Source organism: Chiloscyllium plagiosum, chromosome 12, assembly GCF_004010195.1.
Source record: "Chiloscyllium plagiosum isolate BGI_BamShark_2017 chromosome 12, ASM401019v2, whole genome shotgun sequence".
Classification (NCBI taxonomy): Eukaryota; Metazoa; Chordata; class Chondrichthyes; order Orectolobiformes; family Hemiscylliidae; genus Chiloscyllium; species Chiloscyllium plagiosum.
The window spans coordinates 60,138,320-60,153,522 of NC_057721.1; the positions used below are offsets into that span (position 1 = coordinate 60,138,320).

General features: G+C 41.1%; 1 long non-coding RNA gene across 1 annotated transcript in view; it reads left to right on the plus strand.

The window, feature by feature from the left end:
* The window catches only part of LOC122555571, a 42,391-nt gene extending 35,325 nt beyond the window's left edge, over window positions 1–7,066 (plus strand). The window contains exons 2-4 of the long non-coding RNA XR_006313309.1: window positions 1,300–1,348; window positions 2,295–2,335; window positions 6,979–7,066. This is a non-coding gene — a long non-coding RNA (uncharacterized LOC122555571). The remainder of the gene's footprint in view (window positions 1–1,299; window positions 1,349–2,294; window positions 2,336–6,978) is intronic.
* The last annotated feature ends 8,137 nt before the right edge of the window (window positions 7,067–15,203 follow it).

A 15,203-nucleotide genomic window follows, 5' to 3' on the forward strand; every position in this document is an offset into this window, starting at 1 on the left:
AAATGTGTTGCTGGAAAAGCGCAGCAGGTCAGGCAGCATCCAGGGAACAGGAGAATCGACGTTTCGGGCATAAGCCCTTCTTCAGGAATGAGGAAAGTTTGTCCAGCAGGCTAAGATAAAAGGTAGGGAGGAGGGACTTGGGGGAGGGGCGTCGGAAATGTGATAGGTGGAAAGAGGTCAAGGTGAGGGTGATGAGTCAGACTGGGGTGGGGGCGGAGAGGTCAGGGAGATGATTGCAGGTTAGGGAGGCGGTGCTGGGTTCGAGTCTCGGACTCAGCACCGCCTTCCTAACCTGCAATCTTCTTCCTGACCTCTCCGCCCCCACCCCACTCTGGCCTATTACCCTCACCTTGACCTCCTTTCACCTATCGCATTTCCAACGCCCCTCCCCCAAGTCCTTCCTCCCTACCTTTTATCCTAACCTGCTCTACACACTTTCCTCATTCCTGAAGAAGGGCTTATGCCCGAAACATCGATTCTCCTGTTCCTTGGATGCTGCCTGACCTGCTGCGCTTTTCCAGCAACACATTTTCAGCTCAGTAATGCTTGAAGCCAGGTGTTCTTACTCAGAGTCCAGAGTAGAACCATTTCAGGCAGCCAGCATGAAACTTGCAAAGGAGACTTACTGGTCCTACTCATATACATCAACATGGAGCTCCAGTATACACAGTACATTCATTTCCAAACTGTTTCATTTTACTGGACTTTCCTTTGGGCAGGCAGATAATGATCTGCAGTTGTAAAGTCAAAATTTTAGTCAACACAATGACAAAGATACAGGTTGCCAATCAATAAAGCAGTGGCAATGAAACACATGTCAATGGGCCAAGCAGACAACAATAGTGAGTTTACCAACATTGAAATTCTGTAGATGCAAAAGTCTTCCATCTGGTAAATCATTTGGAATGTGCGCAAGCAGCAATGACATGAAGAGAGCCTTCCTGTCGGATAACAGTGCAGTCTCAGAGCTCAGTGAGTGGGCATTTAACTGATAGTAAAGTTTCCTGTTCTATATAGTTACTTAAGACTTGTATTCATTGCTGTTACATAAATCAGAAGCCCGCTGTTAAAAAAAAGAGATGTTCTTTCCTCTAATTTTTCCCCTCTGTTTATTTTCTCAGGCCATTACCTCATGGATAAGAAATATACAAAAAGCACTAAAGAATGAAAAATAGATAAAGTGGGAAGAAGTATGTAGACCAAGCCTGATGCAGTGAGGAAATGTAAATGTCAATATTTGGAGATGTTTAAATTCTTAAATCGTAAAAAGGATATTTAAAAATCCTCTTTTTCTTACAGATACTTTGCACCCACAAACAGCATCAGAAGTAAAATAGAGTGCTTAAAGGTCAGTGATTCAGAATTCAGTTAAAGATGTTTTTAAGGGCCTGTCAGAAGCCAGGAGCCAAAAAGTAAACAGAATAATATCACGCCAGTGAAATGACTTTCCAGGTGGTTTATCACTCCCATCGCAACTAACTAATGCATGCAGTGCTGATGAGTTATGATCCTTTCAGAGAAGACAGCCACAGCTTTTTCACTGCATTTCAATAGCCTCTATTTATTCAATGAGAAAAAAAACCCACCCATTAACAAACATTCTCTGGTGCATTTCTGTGAATACAATTAGCTTCATATTCAGAAGAGCACAATTTTACAACAATCACTTTGCAGATGTTGCAACACACCATGTAAGAGCTGCAAAACACCAGGGCTGGAGAGTTTGCCGTGATTTGCATTCTGTGACTAATTTATAGCTGTCTGACATTGGAATTCCCACACAAAATGAGACATCTTCCACGATCCTAACTGGAGCATAGTGTAATTGTTCTCTCTTTCATTTCTTCCATTACCCTTTGGCCTCTCCCCTCTGTTCTGTGGCTGCCTTCTGATTACATTCGCTATTATGTGTTTTATAGAAGTATAATGGTGATTGCTGTCAGGAAATAGCCTGCCCAGCACTGCAGGCTAATAGTCACCTTAGCAATAGGTTTAGTCATGTGCGATCATTTTACTTCATAAAATATAAACCAGTAGTTTGGTCATCTTTCTTTAAAATCATAATGATACTATTTCCAAATAATGCATTGATATTCTTGAGGCTATTTACACATGCTTTTAAAAAGTTTCTTCCTTTTGTTCCTTTTAAGAAATGAGAATATATGGCAATGATCATTGCTAATAGTTTTCAGCAAACTCATGGAGGATTGTGAATGGAAATTTTTAAAATAACTTTGTTATTATGCTCTATAATTCACAAATATGTTATTTTGTCTTTTTTCCACATTTTGCAGAAGACAGAGTTGACAAGATAATGACAACATGATGGCTGTCAGTGAGTACACTAGCCACAGTACTTTTAGATTGCCTGTTTAAAGGCATTGCTATAAGGGGGAATGGATTAAGGAAATCTTTCACAGATACATCCTTCCAGTGTTAGCAAAGAATGGGGGCATATTCTAATTGAGCCTATGCCTGACCCAGCCTTCACTCATTTCTCCTAGACAAATGCAAAGGAACACTTTCCCTTTCTACAGAGCGCTCAGGTATAATGTTTTCCTGTCATCCTGCTACCGGGTAGCATCGTGGCTCAGCGGTTAGCACTGCTGCCTCACAGTGCCAAGGATCTGAATTCGATTCTAACCTCGGGCAACTATCTGTATGGAGCTTGCACATTCTCCCCATGTCTATGTGAGTTTCCTCCAGACACTCCAGTCTCCTCCCACGATCCAAAGATGTGTAGGTTAGGTGGATTGGTCATGCTAAATTGTCCATAGTGTTCAGGGATGTGCAGGCTATATGGATTAGTCATAGGGAATACAAGATTAGAGGGATAGGGTAAGGGAGGTGGTTTGTGTGGGGTGCTCTTTGGAGGGCCGGTGTGGGCTCGATTGGCCAAATGGCCTGCTTCCAACTGTGGGGATTCTATAATCTATAGACAAACTCTATTCATGCATTGGGCTATGCATGTGTCAGAAAGCCCTAAAGAAAATTCAAATTATAACAATGGATTTCAAATCTCTGCTAGAACATCAGCCTTCATGGCTGATTTGCACAAGCAAATACCTTAGAACATTTCAAACCTTGTAACAAGCTTTATGTTTGCCCTGATCCATGATCGCGTGTGTGTGTGTGTGTTTTTTGAAAATTTCAAAATACATCCACAGGACCTATTGAACACAGAGATGTTTAAATTGCTTATGCATAAATGCATGAACCTCTGATACAAAAAGGAGAAAATATTCCAAATTCTGTGGAAGATCACCATTGACATGGCTATGGGCAAAACAAATAAACATTTACCTGGTGAGATTTCTGATTTTTTTTAAGATTAGATTAGATTCCCTACAGTGTGGAAACAGGCCCTTCGGCCCAACAAGTCCACATCGACTCTCCGAAGAGCAACCACCCAGACCCATTTACTCCTGACAAACGTACCTAACACAATGGGCAATTTAGCATGGCCAATTCACCTGACCTGCACATCTTTGGACTATGGGAGGAAACCGGAGCACCCGGAGGAAACCCACACAGACACGGGGAGAATGTGCAAACTCCACACAGACAGTAACCCAAGTTGGGAACTGAACCCGGGTCCCTGGCACTGTGAGGTAGCAGTGCTAACCACTGAGCCACCGTGCCACCCCTAATCACAGCACAGAATTTATTTTCTCAATAAATATTTTATGAAATACAAATACTCTGCATGGAGAAGACAGTATTTAAGGGAAATCAGTGTAAAGTTTGATCAGTTTCTTGCTTTAAGAAATGACATATTGAAATGTTATATTGGAGGCACATTGTAACCTGCACTCAATCAGCATTAAGGACAAAATTCATGAAGTAACATTCATTATTGCTTTGTAACAAGGTCCCCAATTTTTTTTTGAAAGAAAATACAGACAACTCGGTGAAACCTTGTAACAGGAGCCCTCCCTGGACACGGACCTTCCATCAACTATTAAATCTCAGAGAATTTGAGGTGGATTTCCCTCCTGCTGCTGGAGGAGGCTCAGGATGGGATTTACACTCATCACCCAAATCATGTTGACCCCGATCCACTTTTCTGGATCACTGATCATCTTTGCAAAGTCTGTTCCCAGTGAAATATGACTACTATGACAAGCAGCTTGCGACTGTCTGACAAGACTATTAAGGGCAACATTACAGCAGGAACACTGGTGTTCCAGTAAACAAGAAGAGAAACATCCTAACTGAGGCAGAGGAATTCTGAAAAGACCTACAAAAGTAAATTGTTGGGTCATAAAGAGAGGGAGAAATGTCCATTATTTGTACACTCTCAAAAAGGGTTTTAGCAGCTCCAGGATGACTCACACTCTTTGCTTGGTGCCCCTTTGAGTCAGTGGGATCAGCAGCACAAAGCAAGAAAATGTTTTGTTTCCAGACCCCTTTGGTTTCTTATTGACAGCAATGAAGGGGTGGCCAGTGACCTTCCCCTATTAGTTGAGAAGGGAGCGTTTAAGCGAAAGGGTCTGCGGGTGAAGGTGCTAATGGCAATCAGAAAAATTAATTTGGACTGATATGTATGCCTCCATAGCTTCCAGTCACACTGATTGACATAAGTGAATCTTGGTGAGGAATATACCCTTTCTCAATATTTAATTTGAATGTTAATCAGAGCCAATGTGCTTTCCTAGACTAACATTCTCAACTAAAATGTTGAAGAGGAATTTTCCAGCTTTGTTTATCTAATTAAGCTAGGCCTCCTCCATCGCCAAATCCTTACCACTCGAGACCTGGAGGAAGAACGCCTCATATTCTGCCTTGGGATCCTGTAACCACACAGGATCAATGTGGATTTCAACAGTTTCCTCATTTCTCCTCCCCCCATATTATCCCAGTCCCAAGCCTCCAACTCAGCACCACCCTCCTGACCTGTCCATCACCTTTCCCATCTCTTTCGTCCAGCCTCCTCTACGACCGATCACCTTCTCCCTCACCTTCATCCACCTATCGCATTCTCAGCTACCTTCCCCCCAACGCCAACCCCCCCTCCCATTTATCTCTCAGCCCCCCCGGTCCACAAGCCTCATTCCTGATGAAGTGCTTATGCCCAAAACATCGATTCTCCTGACCTGCTGTGCTTTTCCAGCACTACACTCTCAACTCTGATCTTCAGCATCTGCAGTCCTCACTTTCTCTTGGCATTTTGTCTAGTTTTACACCTCTTGGTTAAATTTCTTTGAGTACAACACTGTGCAACCTTCAGTTGCCTGCACACCCTCACCCAATCCCCAACTCCCACCCACTAATATCACTGAATCAAAGCCCCTCCTTCCACATCCCTTGTTACCTGGAAACTAAAGGCATCCTACCTCTGCCTCAGCAACTAAGATTTTCTGCTTCCTTCCATCTCTCCTCCAGAATTGAATCCTCCACTAATTTACCAACCATTAGTGGAGGATTCAATTCTGGAACAGAGGTGGAAGGAAGCAGAAAATCTCAGTTGCTGGGGCAGAGGTAGGATGCCTTTAGTTTCCAGGTAACAAGGGAAACTTCATTCTGGGGCTATATGAATTTTAAAGCATTAAAATAGAGTTTCCCAGGACACATGTTTGAGAAGCATTGTATCTTCCCATTATCTATCAATTTTAATAGAGCAGAACTGGCACTGACTTGTGTTAAATCTTGCACATATCTCCACAGTGCTAGAAGTAGATCTACAGAGGACCGAGATGTTCAGAAAAATTGAAGTTTAGTTTTCAAGAATAAAAATTCTGCCATCTCAAGCAGGTTTTTTAAAAATGGATGCTGGCTTAATTCCAAAGACAATATCAAAATCTTGGACTAAGCATTCACAAACTTTCCCCATTTAACTATCCTGTCAACAATCAGTAAGCTGCTATAAAGGAAAGTAACCTTAGCACATTTGGAGAATTCTTTCCATCCACTTTGTTGGAAGTGAACTGTAATCTATTCCAGGTCACACTTAGTTGCACTTGGTTAAAAGAATTTACACAAGATGTTCATCTTCAGACTCTACTCTTTACAGTAACAGGACCATTAGATCACAAACTTTAATTTCAATCAGTGGCATGTTTTAAGAAGCCTGCTTTCAGTTGCTTAGTCTCATGTGGATATTTTAAAACAGGTCAGTGAGCAAAGTCAGGTTTGTTTCCAGCTCACCATCAATCTCTCTCACTCTCCTCCTGTTAGCTTAGGTCATTAGGAAGAGTTGATGGCGGCTCCACTATATTTAAACAGTTAAAGGTGGACCCCAGAAATATCCAAACAAACCTTTTATCTCAGAATGAAGAATATTGTCTGTTACAGTATAGCAAAGAGAGATAACAAAGGCATATATCCTGCAAACATTCCTGCCAAAACATTTGATTAAGACACAAAAAGTAAGCTTTGTAATTTCTGATCAGTTATGTCTTAGTTTCTTCCAGAGGCTGTGGTGTGGTGTCACAAGGGTTAAGTGCACTTAATCAAACTTTTTCACCTAGCCACACAGTGAATGGCCAATACTTTGCATTTTAGATTCTAATTGTGACAATGATAGGTGAGAGTTCATTTTCAAACCAATTAATCCACATAGCCTGAAACTACTTGTCTGTATGAAAATAAGTCAAACTGATGTAACCTGAGACAGTCGAAGGACATTATATCATTGCCTTCCTCCACCTTCACTGCATTTTTTAACTTATTAATATGCTTTTGTTTAATATAATTGTCCCAAAGGTGAAGTATGTGAGAAACCTGTTAATTGGACACTCCAAGAATTCACATTTTAAAATGTTACATTTCCTATCACTTAAATATTTTGGTTCCACACAAGAAAATAAAGATACAAGTCGTTCTGCTATAACACATGTTGATTAATGTGTATTTGCTATAACACGATTAACAAATTGGGAACACTGTTTCTAAAGCGCGAACTTTCATTCCTGAAATGCGATTACATTGCTAACACTTTAAGTGCTGTTTCTGAAGCGCGATTTTTCTGTATTACAGAGTTGCACAAGAACGCAATCATCGTGTTATAGAAGAATTACCTGTACCAAGGAAGCTGAGCCAACTGATTATATTATGAAATAAACCGTAGGGGACCACTCTGTCTCCTGGAATGAAGGGATTATCCCATCAAGATAGATTGAATAGGTCAGGCCTACATTCCATAGATTTGGAGGAATAAGAAATGGAATTGAAATATACACAGTTTTACGCACTTTATAAATCCAGAAAAAATATTTTTCCTGGATGGAGAATCTAGAGCACAGATGGAGAATCAGAATAAGGCAGTGTCACTAACTGTGAATAAAGGATTGAACATTTTGAAGTGAGATGAAATGAAAGTTTTTCACTCAAAATGTTGTGATTCTTTGAAATATGCATGCTCATTGAAGGAATTCAGGACAGGGATCAATAGACATTTTTTGGGTGCGTAAATGATATATGAATAGCAGAGGAATATGAATTGAAGTAGCAAAGCAGCCATGATCTTAATAAATGGCAGAACAGGGTTGTATAGTCTGCTCCAGTTCCTAATTCTTGTGTTCTTATATCACAGCCAATACAAAACCAGATTGTAAAAAAAACTGAATAATTTCATGAAGCTGCCATATGCCATGCAACAGGCCACTCGTTGGCATGAGCAAAGGGTTGCTGCTTGTTTTATGTGGTGTCAGGGGTCCATTCAACATAAGATCAGATGTATTTTATACATGGGAGATAGCCTTGCAAAGTTGGTCTCTTTACTCTCCTGCTTTCCTACCTAGGAAATATTTGCTACAAAATCAAATTGATGCATATTTCTCAGTTTCTGTTATCTGCATTATTTTTATCATGCTTTTTATAAGCACTAATGTATAGAAACCTATTTTGCTATCAGAATGACCTTTAATGAGTTAAATGATTACATCAGATTTCTATATCACCTGTGTCAGAAAAAATGTGTTAAACTTGCTGTCACCTACTTTTTTATAGTGTTGCAGTCTCGATTAAGAATATATGGAGGTAATGGATATTGGTGGATCTATCAGTTAAGGTGGTGGGTTGAGTTACACTGTTAATCATTGTGTTACACCAAAGGTTAAATGGCAACTATCTGCTTAAGTAGCCATTGTTAGCCCAACCCTAACAATTAGATCAATGTTAGAGACATTGATGGAGGGTTATAGGCAAAACAAATTAGCTTACATGGAATCTAAACTTCCTGGGTAATTACAGGGTTTGTGCATATCTTCAAAATAACTGCAGTACATGCCTTAATATTTACTAACATTAGCATCAGAAAATCTTACCCAGTATTACATTATCACATTTACAATTGGAGAAGGGGTGGACATTGTTAGGTGTCAGGAGTTGAGCATTGCCAGTATTGTTTTTAAATTCATTCATAGAAGGTGGGTGTCACTGGCTGGGCCAATTCTTACTGTGTATCTCTAGTTGTCCTGAGGGAGATCGTGGTGAACTGCCTTCTTTAATTGCTGCAGTCCAACAATAGGGTGGGGGGAAGAGATGGTGAGCATTGTCAGGAGTGGGAGAGTGTCACCACTGTGATGGGGGTGGTTCTGTAAGGGGTCAGCATTGTCAGGAGTGCACAGTGTGGATATTGTTGGCGAGGGTTAGGGTGGGCATTCTGCATTGTGTAGTGGGGGTGAGCAATGTCAGGAGAGGGTGCAGAGTTTGAAAATTGTTGAGGTGTGTAGGAGCAGTAAATATGATCAGGGTGCGAGGGAGAGCATTGTCAGAAGGTGTAGATGTGGTAAACATTGTTGGGTGTGTGGGGATGATTATTGTCAAAAGTGTCAGTAATCTGCAGTCACCCAGAAGCCAGTCATCCTAAGAGCATTCACGATTAATTCTGGACCCCATGATTTGTCGTGGTATTGTGTCTAATATAGAGGAGGAAAACTCCTACTCATTACAATTTACCTGACCCCCTTACCCACCTCCAGCAACAACTTTAGCTGATGCAACAGTGCTCCTCCATTTGAGCATCACTTGCAGAAATCACTGAGGGTACCAAACGTGTAGAATATCTCCAGGTGGGGGAGCATCAATATCAAACAGGCAGGATATATAAATGATTTGGATGCGAGCATAAAAGGTACAGTTAGTAAGTTTGCAGATGACACCAAAATTGGAGGTGTGGTGGACAGCGAAGAAGGTTACCTCAGATTACAACAGGATCTGGACCAGATGGGCCAATGGACTGAGAAGTGGCAGATGGAGTTTAATTCTGATAAATGCAAGGTGCTGCATTTTGGGAAAGCAAATCTTTGCAGGACTTATACACTTAATGGTAAGGTCCTAGGGAGTGTTGCTGAACAAAGAGACCTTGGAGTGCAGGTTCATAGCTCCTTGAAAGTGGAGTGGCAGGTAGATAGGATAGTGAAGGCGGCGTTTGGTATGCTTTCTTTTATTGGTCAGAATATGACCTTATAGAGGTTTACAAAATTATGAGTGGCATGGATAGGATAAATAGGCAAAGTCTTTTCCCTGGGGTTGGGGAGTCCAGAACGAGAGGGTATAGGTTTAGGGTGAGGGGGGAAAGATATAAAAGAGACCTAAGGGGCAACCTTTTCACGCAGAGGGTAGTACGTCAATGGAACAAGGGGATGTGATGGAGGCTGGTACAATTGCAACATTTAAGAGGCATTTGGATGGGTATATGAATAGGAAGGGTTTGGAGGGATATGGGCCGGGTGTTGGCAGGTGGGATTAGATTGTGTTGGGATATCTGGTTGGCATGGACAGGTTGGACCGAAGGGTCTGTTTCCATGCTGTACATCTCTATGATTCTATGACTATATAAATGAAATGTGGGGGTCAACAGCAATCTTCAGAGGATGAAGATGAGACTGAGGATTAGAACATTTGGCAGGTGGGCCATCCATGATAACAGAACAGAGGAATGTATCACAGAAAGCAAAATGCCAGAGGCAACCTTATTGTCACCCACTCGGAGAAAGTGAGTCACCAAGGGTGGCAGTTTAAAAGCACAGCAGGTCAGGACAGGAACAGGGCAGTCGATGTTTCAGGCATAAGCCCTTCACCAGCAATGTGATGAATGTTATTGTCACCATGTCTGAGATGAACAAGTTGGGTTTGGACTTCATGTAATTATTTGTAATCAATGTACTTCTCTGGAGGCATTCTCTGTTCAGTGCACAAGTCATGTTGGGGTTTGATATATTCATGAATGTTATATTTTCCAGTCCTTGAGCTTTGTGTTTCAGAATAAGCATCTTGTTATTGATGTGATTTAATGCTTGATATGTTTGGGTCATCCCAGTTTAACATATTTACACATAACTTGCCTGACATAACTGTTAGGGAAAACACATCAGTCAGGTTCTGCACTAACACTGCATGCTGCAAATGTTTGGTAGCACTTATGGCATCCCTTTGGATATCAGACAAGATTGTTGTATAGTGAATATTTAACGATAGCCAGCAAGATGACAGGAATCCCGAGGAATCTCTACTTGATCCTTCCATCATCATTAACCCTGCACTCTTTCAGAATGCACCTCGGCAGTAAGGTTTCCTGAAATGCTTGACCATCTCTAGGATAGTGTTAAACCAGCTGGGAGCTGGGAGCTGGGACTTAATGCAGCAGTTTGTCAGGAACAGTTGTAAAATGAGGGGCAGTGGATATGTGAGCTGTCCCTTTGATGTCAGTATTGAACAGCAATATGCTCCCTTGTGAAGCTGACATATGGAATGAACTTTTCCCTGCACAGATGTGTGGGATCATCACTGATTATGTACTCTCACTCCTTAGATGGCTGTAAGTGTGGAATGCCAGGCACTAACACAATCCCTCCACTTGATTTTTTTTTAGATTTGAGTGCTTTCCACATTCAAGTGCAATGCCTTGGCTGCAGTACATAATGTCATTGTTCCAGAATCCCTGATGTATGAAGCCATCGACAATCAAGGATTCAGTAGCTTGGCCAATACGACTTCTTTCATCATTGGGCTGCCTGAAACGGCTGCTCATCTCTCACATGGTCCAACAATAGGAATAATATTACAGCAAATGGATGCAATAGCGCAAATGAAAATATGTCAACACAAGTGATAGATTATTCACAATGATGTAGCACCTGTTCCACCTGGTATCCCCTTTAGGTTTCGTTTTCCTCTTCCACCCTGACAAACTCACTGTATTCTCATAAAATGAGTGAGAAGCCTGATATCTGCCAATCCCCTTTCAATTTGGACCTCACAACTCGTTGTGGATCAGTTCTTGCTGCTATGAGGCAGAGGAAGTTGCTGATTATGATGGAAGTCGATGCAAAAATCGATTAATGGTTACGGTTGGGCAAGAGTGGTGGTGAGGTGTCCCTGGTGGGTGTAAATGAAGTGCAGAGGACAGCCAGGATTTGGAATTTGTAAGGACAAGGTGGGTGAGAGCACTTGAGTGAACATCGTGCATGGATACCGAAGGTGAGCCTTGAGACGTGTGTGCAGTGGCGGAGTTAAATTAAGTAATGACCCTTTGAGTTTGAGATAGCAGACAGGAGATGGTGGCACTTTCCTCTGTGGAATGCAGGAAATGATTGATCTTCTTTCTAAACCTTTTAACTTGAGGCACATGCTGCGATTTCTGACCAGGCTGGTTGTGTCTATTGGCACGGTCTCCTTTGGGACCAGGGAAAAGAATTGCCATCCTCTCCACCATCTTGTCCATCAAGATTTCCAGATCCTTCTCCTGGAACAGGAAAGCAAGCTTGCCTTCCTTCTAAGACATTTTCTTTGGCATGGGTGGCATGGTGGCTCAGTCGTTGGCACTGCTGCCTCAAAGTGCCAGGGACCTGGATTCGATTCCACCCTCAGGCAACTGCCTGTGTGGAATTTGCACATTCTTCCCATGTCTGTGTGGGTTCACTCCGGGTGCTCCGGTTTCTTCCCACAGTCCAAAGATGTTTTTTTTCAGTGCCAGTAATCTGACCTACCTGTCCAACTTCCTTCCCACCTATCCTCTCTACTCTTCCCACTGAACCATCACTTCCTACTTCCCCCCCAACGCAATCCCACTTATCTTTCCCCTAGCTCCATGCCCTTCCCCTCTTTATTTGTGAGCCCCCTTCCCTCACCCCAGTCATGAAGAAGGGTTATGCTTGAAACATTGACTCTCTTGCTCCTCAGATGTTGCCTGACCTGCTGTGCCTTTTCCAGCACCATGCTTTATAAACTTTGGATTAGCCATGGGAAATGCAGGGTTACAGGGAGAGGGTAGGGTGGGACAAGGGGGTGGGGTCTGGATGGATGCTCTTCGGCGGATCGCTGTGGACTTGATGGGCTGAATAGCCTGTTTCCACACTGTAAAGACTGCAGTGCAAGTGCATTTGCAGTATGAGAGCTCATCCTTAGCATGTAAAATTTGACATGATATTAAATATGGCACCAGAGGCTTGAAGCCAGAAGATCTCATCAGTGCCAAGTTCATCCATCTCATTCACCACAGCATTCCTCAATAAAATGTGCCCAGTGTCTCTGCTTAGTTAATTTGATGAAAAATGGAAAAACGTGTGAAAATTATCCTGGGGTGTACTGAAATGCACTCACTGCCGCACTTTAACTAGAATTGGGAATATGCAGCCCTAGGTCTCGCTGAGAGATTCCCCAGGGAGATATAATGACCACAATGGGAGTCAGTGAGTGGTGTAACAGTGCATTGCAACTTCAAAAGCTGGTAGGAAAATTCAAAACTTCAGGTAAAACATCTAAAGGCTTAGAAAAGCTACATATCCTGAAGTCACACTGTCTGAGAGGGTTAGACACATGCAGACAACAATTCAAACTCAAAATTGGGGTCTGGAGAAAAAAGATGCTTGAGACACAAAAATCCTTCAGTTTTGGTCTGTAAGTTAAAAGCTGAATAGGTCAACACATTATAACATAGCAACAGTAGTAAATGATGATTCTATAAGACAGGGCATTAATGAGATCTCAGATAAATTTAAAGAAGTCATGAAAGCCTTTGACAAGGTTTTACAAAGTAAGAAGTAATAAGATCTAGTGATGGGCCAATATCAACAAAAGAGTCCAGAAACAAAGTAAATTAGTAGATGTTTGTATTAATAGCCTTTACAGGCTGGATGAATAATGTGAGAATGGAAATCTAAAAGAATTAACATAAGACCACTCACATGACCTAACTGGGAAAGTGCATCGATAATTGTGTCCCACTGTTTCACAAATTTTCACAAATTTAATGGATATATAAAAATGCCAATGAGACCAACAAAATTATCAATTTGCCTGACTGAAAAAATGAATACACACCCGTTTTGTTTTCAGTGCCAGTAACGCTATTTATTGTAAATAACAAGAACAGTACAAAGAAATTATTTCTATTTATGCAACTTTAAACTATGCTTCATCAAAACCCATCAAATCTCACACACTCAATCACAATGAAGACAGACAAAAGACAAATAGTTTAACACATGCACAATGGGTTGAAAATGAATATGGACAGGGTAAACAACTTTCCAAAGATTAAATATCTAAGATAGAAAATAATTTTTTGTCTGACAGTCCACTTGATTGTTGCAATAGTGGGAGACTGATGTCAGGTCAGAGAAGCTTGTCCTTCAATTCATAGAATCACAGGAGTGTTACAATGCAGCAGGAGACCAGTTTGCCTATTGTGCCTGCACCGGCACAATAATAAACATCAAGACTTAGTGCCATTACCTGCTTTTTCCCATACCCTTATAAATTATTTCCATTATCCAACACTCTTTTGAATGCCTGAACTGAATCTGCCTCCACCAATTTCAAGGCAATGCATTCCAGCCCCAATTGAGTCTGTGAAAACCATGTTTTCTTACCTTTCAGATAAATCTTTTGCAAATCAAGTTATATTGGTGCTGTCTTATTTTTCATTATTTTTTTGAGTGAGAGCTGTTTCTCACTATCTACTCTATGAAACCCCTTCATTACTTGGAAACTTCTGTCAGATCTCTGCTTAGTCGCCTTCTCTCCAAGGTGGACAGTCCCAATCTTCCAACAATTTTTATTACTGAAGTTTCCCAGCCCTAGAACAATTCTTGTAAATCTGTTTTGCACTGTCCAATGTATTTATATCCTTTCTAAAAGTAGCGCTTTGAACTTCACACAATACTTCAATTGAGGAACAAGTATCTTATACAAGTTTAGCAACATCTCCTCATTCTTGAACGCTGTGCCCCATCAATAAAGCTGAGGACACTGTCTGTGTTATTAACTGCTCTCTTTACCTGCCATGCCACATTCAATGATTTGTGCACACATATACCCGGGTCCCTCTGCTTTTGCACTCCACCCTCCCAAACCCCCCCACCCCACCCTGGTAGAATTGTACCCCCATTTTGTATTGTCTTTCTTTTAATCAAAATGCACCACCTTACACTTTTCTATTGATCTTGATAAAACCCCAACTTAGAACAGTCAGCTAGTCCATATTACAGCCTGTTGCTTGGAAAATGCTTCAGCATTTTACTAGTGTTCCTGACACCAGGAGCTACAGTAAAATTCTGCCCAACTTGTTTTATTCTGTCCTCCTGTTCGCCAACCACCAGTATGGACTGCACAATTATCATTGGCTTTTAACCTTCTGACTGGAAGAGGCTGATTGAGCAGCAAAGCAAAGAGGAAAAAAAGCACGATGGGCAGAAAAAGCTGAACATTTGTGTTTTATGTCTTAGAATTGTGGGAAAAAAAATCATCAACAATTCTGCTGTGTCTAATTCTTTATTGAAAAAAAAGCAGCAAACTCCAAGAGACTTCAGACTACATAGTCCCTAAGGGGTACTGGTGCTGTTTTAAATAAGCTGTCTTTTGTTTGACATAAGCAAAAACAAACTTAAAATCAATTTTAGTTTCTATCTTTAATGTCACATGAGAAATAAAAGTGAATATAAAATTGGCAAATGATCGTGTTTGCTTATGGCTTTAGTGATATTGCTGGGCTTAAGAACTTTGTTTGTTCAGGATATAAACTTATTTTCCAATAAGAGCTACAGTTTGCAAAGGCAGTTTAATAAAAGGAGGCTCTTACTGTAGATTGCTTTCATTTAAAAGCTGAAGTAATTTGCTTCAGGAAGTACAGTAGTAATTTGCAACCATTTAGATGTTCTTGGGAGGATCATGTTCACTGGTAAGACATACAAAAACACTTTTGTAACCCAATATAGTTATCGAAGTATGCAAAAATTGCAAATCTAATGTGGTTTTTA